The 7,665-nt window shown below is 57.7% G+C and overlaps 1 pseudogene; it reads right to left on the minus strand.

The window, feature by feature from the left end:
• Positions 1–1,245: 1,245 nt before the first annotated feature.
• LOC141936141 (serine/threonine-protein kinase pim-1-like) lies at positions 1,246–4,051 on the minus strand (annotated as a pseudogene).
• Between the last annotated feature and the right edge of the window lie 3,614 nt (positions 4,052–7,665).

Genomic DNA, 7,665 nt, shown 5'->3' on the forward strand with positions numbered 1-7,665 from the left:
AGTGAGGGGCTCAAACTGAACACAGTCAACTAGGTGCGGCCTCACCAGTGCCAAGTACAGGGGTAAGATCACTTCCCTAGTCCTGCTGGCCACACTAGTTCTGACACAAGCCAGGATGCCAGTGCCCTTCTTGGCCACCTGGGCACACTGCCAGCTCATAATCAGCCAGCTGCTGACCAGCACCCCCAGGTCCTTTTTCCCCAGGCAATTTTCCAGCCACAAAGTTGCATGTATGTCTTAAAATACCATTTCAACAATTTCAGGATCTCATTCCCGTTCTTAGCAGTACAAGACAGCAGACATTGACTTGCAGCTTTGTCCCGCTCTCCAGGCTCGAACAAATGAAAGTTGCAGATTCACAACAAAAAGCATAAATAGAACAGAAAACCGGGGGGGCAGCAGCTGTGGGAGCAAGGCGTGGGTTGGAAACCCACGTGAATTATAAATAAATAAATAAGTTATCCTGCTGGCTAGAACTCTCTCTGTAATAAACAAATCCATGAAAATAAATTAAAAACAAAAACTGGAAAAAAAGTAACAACTGCACATCAAACTTCGCTCCTTTATAAATAATATATATTTACAGCTCTGTTGGTTTGCATTGTTTGTGCATTCGTGAGGGCACCGGGAAGCAAAGAAACCCAGAAAATCCAGGCGAGGTGGAGGCACGGGAGGTGAGGGATCGCCTGCTTGGCTCCCAGGTGTCTTCTGACCTGTTTTCTTTTTGAAAGGGGAAAAGGAAGTCTATACCCAGGCGAGTCTTGGAAAAGCAGCAGTGTAGGAAAATTCAAGTATTTCCTCCAGCACAGCCCAGATCTCAGCTGAAGGCACTCGAGCACGGTGACAGCGGAGGCGGCAGCCATTCGGCCACTGTTTTTCCCCCGTTGAAGCGTCTCTTGCAATAAGGTCTCTGATCCTCTCGCCGTCCTGAATTCAGGTGGTCAGGAAGACGTTTGGGAGCCACCAAAACCAGATGGTTTGCAATAAGGTCTCCTCTCTCCACCAATAACAGAACCAAAACCAAAAAAAAAAAAATTACTGGCAAGACCAGCAAATGAGACAGGGTCATTCAGATGGAGCCCAGGACAGCTGGGTTGGATGGTGGCCACCAGCACTTGGAAGATCAGGTCTCCAGCCCAGCTTCGGGACAGGATGTGCGTGTTCCCGATGATCCCTGCTCAGTGCTACGGTGGTGAGGAAGCCTGGTCTTCTTTGCTTCTTATGGCCAGGAGATGCCTGGAGCTGTTATGTGCCAGGGTCCCGGGCCAATCCGTGCAGGTGGGGGGTCTCTGCCATCTCCTAGGGCAGGTGAGTGCCTTGCAGCCAGGGGTGGTTGAAAATGTCCTCCAGAGATGGTCTGTCTGAAGGCCACGAGGACAAACACCACTCGATGAGATCCTGGCACTCTGGGGAGAGAAACCAGACACCGCCGGTCAGAGGAGGCTCCTGTCCACCTTCCACCACCGTCCGCAGTGCCCAGGACATGATGGGTGTGCTCAGAACCACCCCCAAACCTCCCGGTCCAGGAGCTGTTTTGGAGGAGAGCAGGATGGCAGGACACGTGCCACCTCCCCCAGCTAACCCCGGGAGATCACCCTGCTCACGTGCCACCTCCCCCAGCTAACCACGGGAGATCACCCTCCTCCACAGCCGTAAGAGCGGGGATACTCGTGCACCCGGTGCCATCTCCCAAACCCATTGCCCGCCACGAAGCCGGGGACCCACCGAGGGAGATCGGCTGGTAGAAGAAGAGCTGGCCCCTGATGATGTCCTGATCCTGGTCGAAGGGGACATCCCCGCAGACCATGTCATAGAGCAGGATGCCCAGGGACCAGACTGTCGCTGAACGCCCATGGTAGCGGTGGTAGAGGACCCACTCCGGCGGGCTGTATGCTCGTGTTCCTACGGGAGACAGGCGGAGCTCGTCAGGCGGATGCTGCCCGCTCCCGGATCCTCACCCGAGCGTCCTTGGGGACACGGCGGCTGCACCGGTGGCGGGGGGGGGACGACACACAGTGTGACCCGCCACCCCCTCGCCAACACGGGACTCTTGTTTACAAACTTTGGGTTGTAAAAAAAAGCCGCCGGTGCCGGAAGAGGGCAGCATGGGCCTGGGGAAGGCCCGACCGATACGTGCAGGGGAAAAAAAAAAAAGGAGAAAAAAAGGAAAAAAAACCCACAGGTGGGAAAAAAACACGCCTTTCCCCCCCTGCCTTAGCCAAAAAAAAATATTTAAAAAAAGCCAAGGCAAACAAGGGGAGTGGAGCAGCCCAAGCCCTTCCACGCCTGCAATCCAAACCGGCCAGCATACGGGTTTTGCAAACCCTCCCCGCCCCGCTACCCCCACGGGTGTTTGTTTCTGTCAGGCTGGATCCCCCCACCCCAGCCCCGGGCAGGTGGGTGGCAGCGGCTGGGAGCCGGCTCCCGTTTCACAACATCCGCCCCGCGCCAAAAACAACTTGGCAGCCGGCTGAGTAATTAATTCCCCCCCCTCCAAAGGGGGAACCGGTGCCCGGTCAGCCTGGGCCGTGCAGTGCCGGGAGCAGCCCCCCGGCTGTGGGCTCACCGGCAAATGTCGTGTAGACCGTGTCCTGGAGGAAGGTGCCACAGCCGAAGTCGATGAGCTTGAGCTCACCGCTGGCGAGGTCGATGATGATGTTCTCCGCCTTGATGTCCCGGTGCAGGACACCGCAGGCGTTGCAGTGCCGCACGGCCTCCAGCACCTGCCGGAACAGCCCCCGCGCCACCTCCTCCGACAAGGATCCCCTCTCGGTGATGAAATCGAAGAGATCCTGCACGAGCTCCGGACGCTCCAGCACCAGCACGAAGCCGTCCGGCAGCTCGAACCAGTCGAGGAGGCGGATGACGCCGCGGAAGCCGGAGGAGCCCACCGCGTTCAGCAACACGATCTCCATCGGCGCTCGAGTGCCGCTGGGCTGCGGGGGGACCACCCGGGATGCTCCAGTGCCCCCCTGCCCGACCCCACCAGTGCCCGGGCATCCCCCCTGCCCAGGGGATGCCCCAGTGCCCCCCGTTGCTAGGGAACCGCTGCTCGGGTGCGCCCCTACTCAGCCCCAACGGTTCTGTGCACCCCCCCCACCCGGGATGCTCCGCTGCCCCTTCTCCGGCCCCACCGGTGCCCAGGGATCCCCCCTGCCAAGGGGATGCTCCTGTGCCCCCCCACCCGGCCCCCCCGGTACTGGACAGCCCCTCACCCGGGATGCTCCGCGTCCCCCAGTGACTCCACGCCCGCTCCCCCTGCGGTGTCCCGGTTTCCACCCTCTCAGGCCTCGTCTTATCCCCCACCCCGTGACGCCCCAGTTTCTCCCGGTAGCCCCGGTCACTCACCAGCTCACCCCACGCTGTGACATGCTCCCGGGCCACGTGTTTGATGGCCACCTGCAAGCCAAGGGGAGCGACAGGCTGAGCCTCCTCCTCCTCCTTCTCCTCCCCTCTGCCCCGCCACTGTCCCCACCACTTACCGGGGTGCCATCAGAGAGGCGGATGCCCGAGTACACCGAGCCGTAGCCGCCGCTCCCCAGTAGCTGGCCCACCTGGTACAGCTCCTCCAGCCGCCCCTTCTCCTTCCCTGCGGGCCAGACAGGGCCGTCACCGCCCCGCCCCGGCCGCCCCCCCGCCCCCTGCCGAACCGGGCCCAGCCAAACCGGCCCGTCCCGCTCTGACCTGGCGCTGGTTTGGCTGCGTGTAGCTCCGTGCCGCTCCCGGGATGTCGATGGGCCGGCGAGGGGATCTTCGGGAGCGGCACCCCGGCCCCCTCGCCCGATTCCGGGGACGGGCTCGGCACTTCCCGAACCGGACCGGGCACCGGTGGCTCAGCGCCGGCGCTCGGGCTGCCGAGCGGCTGCGGGCGGGCGGGGGAGCCTGGGGAGAAGGAGGAGGAGGAGACAGAGCCGGCGGCGGGGCGGAGCAGGGAGGGAGCGGCCTCGGCACAGCAGCCCCCCACCAGCCCTGGGGGCAGCGGGGGCCGGGGCCGGGCCGGGCAGAGCCGGGGGGCGGCGCTGCCACGCCAGGCCCAGCCGCGCCGGCCCATCCAGCGGCGCCACTGCCAATAGGGTGAGAACCGCTGGGCGGGGACGAGGCAGCGGGAAGGGGAAGGGGCCAGAGGCGTGCGGGGGGGGTCGGGGGCGAGAAACGCCGGGAGAGCCAAATCGCTGCTGCCGGCCATCGCTCGTCCACTGCCCGACTGCCCGGCTGTGGCCCCGTTGCCCGGGGAGCCCCGACACATTCCGCGGTTGCCACGGCTCGCACAATGCAAACCGGGCGGGGGGGAGAGGGGGAGCCCCGACACATTCCGCGGTTGCCACGGCTCGCACAATGCAAACCGGGCGGGGGGGGAGAGGGGGAGCCCCGACACATTCCGCGGTTGCCACGGCTCGCACAATGCAAACCGGGCGGGGGGGAGAGGGGGCGGGGGGTACGGGCAGGGGGCACTGGCAGGGGGTACAGGCGGGGGATACGGGCAGGGGGTACAGGCAGGGGGCACTGGCAGGGGGCACGGGCAGGCTCAGCCTGACCCGGCCCTGCCGCCAGGCCGGGATCGAGCCCACGATCAGCCCCGACCGGCTGCTCTCTCTGCTGGGCCAGCAGAACCGGCCGGCTGGCAGCCACGGAGCTCCTCTTCCTCCCACATCCGCGCCAAAATCCCCATGTTTTATTGGCTTCTTCTTCACTTTATTGTGTTTTTCCTGCGATCTCACAACTTCCACCCGTCCTGCCCTCCCGCCCCGCGCTGCCGTTACTTCACCACCGGCAAACCGCTGCCTGAACTTTTCCCTCTTCTAGTAAAAGTGGTGACTCCAGCTGGGCACTCTGGACTAACAATCCTTTTAAAATTTTTTCCCCCCCCTTTTTTTTTCCTCACAAGTCACTGTCTGAGATACTTCCCTGAGTTCCAGAGATAAGATAAATAATTTCCTGGGTGGGGGTCTCTGATTACTGAGAGGAGGGTGCTCAGAGCCCCCACGGCACGGAGAAGACCGGCACATCGGGGCCAGAAAGAGGACAGGAAAAGTCAATGTGACACGCAGAGAGCTTTGGGGCACGTGCACACACACACACTGCCCGGAGACACCCGTGGGTACAAAGAGAAGGTGCGATGCACACCCGCAGCGTGCGCACACCCGCACTGCGAGACACACGTTGGAACACAGAGCGCAACGCGCGGTGTTCACACACACCCCGAGTGTGCGCACGCACACACAACACACGCACACAGGCAGAAATAAGGATCTGGATTCTAAAAATGAGGCTTTGGACCTTCAAATTCAGACTTTGGGCTTTCAGAATGATGCTCCAGACCCCTGAAATCAGTCTTTGGCCTTTAAAAGGGGGGGTTTGGAACATATAAATGAGGGTTTGTACCCAAAAAATGAGGCTTTGGGTTCCATGAGAGGGGTTTGGAGCCTAAAAATTAGGGATTTGGACACTCAAGATGCATCTTGGATCCTCAGAATGGCTGGCTGGATCCTAAAAATGCTGCTTTGGAGCCTGACAAGGAGATATCGGAGAGTCAAAATGCAGCTTTGGACTCTAGAAGGAGACTTTGCAAACTATAGTTGAGCCTTTGGACTGTAAAAACGAGGCACTCGAGCCTAAAATGAGGCTTTGGAAGCCAAAACTAAGACTTAGGAAATGAAAATTGAGGCTTTGGACATTATCAGTGGGGCTTTGGACCCTCAACTGATGCTTTCTGCCCTAAAGGTGAGGGTTTGGATGCTGAAAGTGAACCCGTGGGCCTGAAAAATGGCTCTGCTCCCAATTTTCTGTCCCTCCTCCCCACCCGTGGCGCGGGGGGGCAGGGGATGGGGGTTGGGGTCAGTTCATGGCCCCTTGTCTCTGCGGCGCCTTCCTCCTCAGGGGGAGGACTCCTCACACTCTGCTCTGCTCCAGCCGTGGGTCCCCACGGGGTCACAGCCTCTTTTGGGCATCCCCCTGCTCCAGCGTGGGGACCCCCCCAGGCTGCAGGTGGGCACCTGCCCCACCGTTCCCCTCCCTGGGTGCGGGGCACGGCTGCCTCCCCATGGGCTGCCCCACGGGCTGCAGGGGAACCTCTGCTCCGGGCCCGGAGCACCCCCTGCCCCTCCTTCTGCCCCGAACGTGGGGTCTGCAGAGCTCTTGCTCCCACACATTCTCACTCCTCTCCCCGGCTGAACTTGCCATTGTGCAGCAGCTTTTTCCGCTTCTTCAACACGTTCTCCCAGAGGCGCCACCACCGTCGCTGATGGGCTCGGCCTTGGCCAGTGGCGGGTCCCTCTTGGAGCCGCTGGCCTTGGCCTTGGCTCTGTCGGACGCGGGGAAGCTTCCAGCAGCTTCTCGCAGAAGCCACCTCTGTAGCCCCCCGCTACCAAACCCCGTACAGCACGTCAGGAGACAGCAAACAGCAGAAGAAAATGAAGGTACTCTTCCAGAGGGTCTCTGGAGATCTACTCCAAAGGACACGCACTAACGCTTTACCTTCAAGTACTGCACCACTGACACTCCCCTGCGGTGGTCCCAGGGCTGAAGGAGAACGCTGCTGCTTTCTACAGAGCTCCCTGGTCTCATCTCTTCGTTCTGCTTTGAACAATAACCCGATGCCAGAGTGTGGAGAAAAACGGACTCAAAATTAAATGCTCAAAGGGAAGATACAGCTTCTTGACAACTCCGTGCCAAGTTAATTTCTGGTTTAAATCAATAGAATTCCCTCAAGAATAAATTAAATCCGAGTAACAAAGTTAGAATCATTAAAGCTACTGTGACTAGAAGACTTACCTAAGAAACAAACGCTTTTTTTATTACACATTTTTTTACCTTGAGGAGTGCTGGGAGTTCATAGTTACGGTGTGCTTGAAGAAGAAGCTGCAATACTTGTCTGGCTATTTACTAGACCATAGCAAGCATCTGAATCTACAGTGAAAATACATTTTTGGTATAACTCCATGGAACAGATGGTCAGCGACTCCAGACAAACATCTTCCAGATACAAGTCCACACTGAGATAGCAAAAATATCCCCTCGCTTTTCATTTTTATCAGTTTTCCATCAGAATTTGGTAAGAAGTTGTGGCATTTAAATAAAGCAATTTAAAAGACCCTTAAAATTAAAATAAATTTTCTGATTAAGAAAAAAGAAATGTTGGTGTCTGATGTATCTTTATTCCCCTAAATGTTCTTAACTCAGGAAAATTTAAATAGCTATTTCTCTAATACATTCATTAGCAGTGTGATTTATTACAATCTGCTAATCTTTCAGACACCCAAACATTTTATTTGGTGTGATTCTATTTTTAACTCTGACTTGAGGTAACTGAGGAAAAGCCAAGGAACCAATTAAATTTGCAGATCTATATTAAACCTGCAATTAACAAGGTTAGGGGGTTTATTATTTGAATTGCAGAGCTATCCAGAGAGACTCATCGTCCCAGGTACTGCACAGGCACTGCTGAAAGACATTATCTTGACTCTGAAGAGTTGTCAAGTATGTTAAAAAAATCAAACAGGCCTTGTGGAATGGATATGGCTATTATTAGTTATTTGGGTGGCCAGGGAGTGACTGCAGAAAGTGCTGTCACTGAAATCCCTGGGGTCGGGTATGACAGTGGGGATCACTGCAGGGAAGTGCAGCAGGGCCAGGCTCTGCGGACAGGAGCCCACGCAAGAGCCTTCT

This window comes from Strix uralensis, chromosome 32, assembly GCF_047716275.1.
Source record: "Strix uralensis isolate ZFMK-TIS-50842 chromosome 32, bStrUra1, whole genome shotgun sequence".
Classification (NCBI taxonomy): domain Eukaryota; kingdom Metazoa; phylum Chordata; class Aves; order Strigiformes; family Strigidae; genus Strix; species Strix uralensis.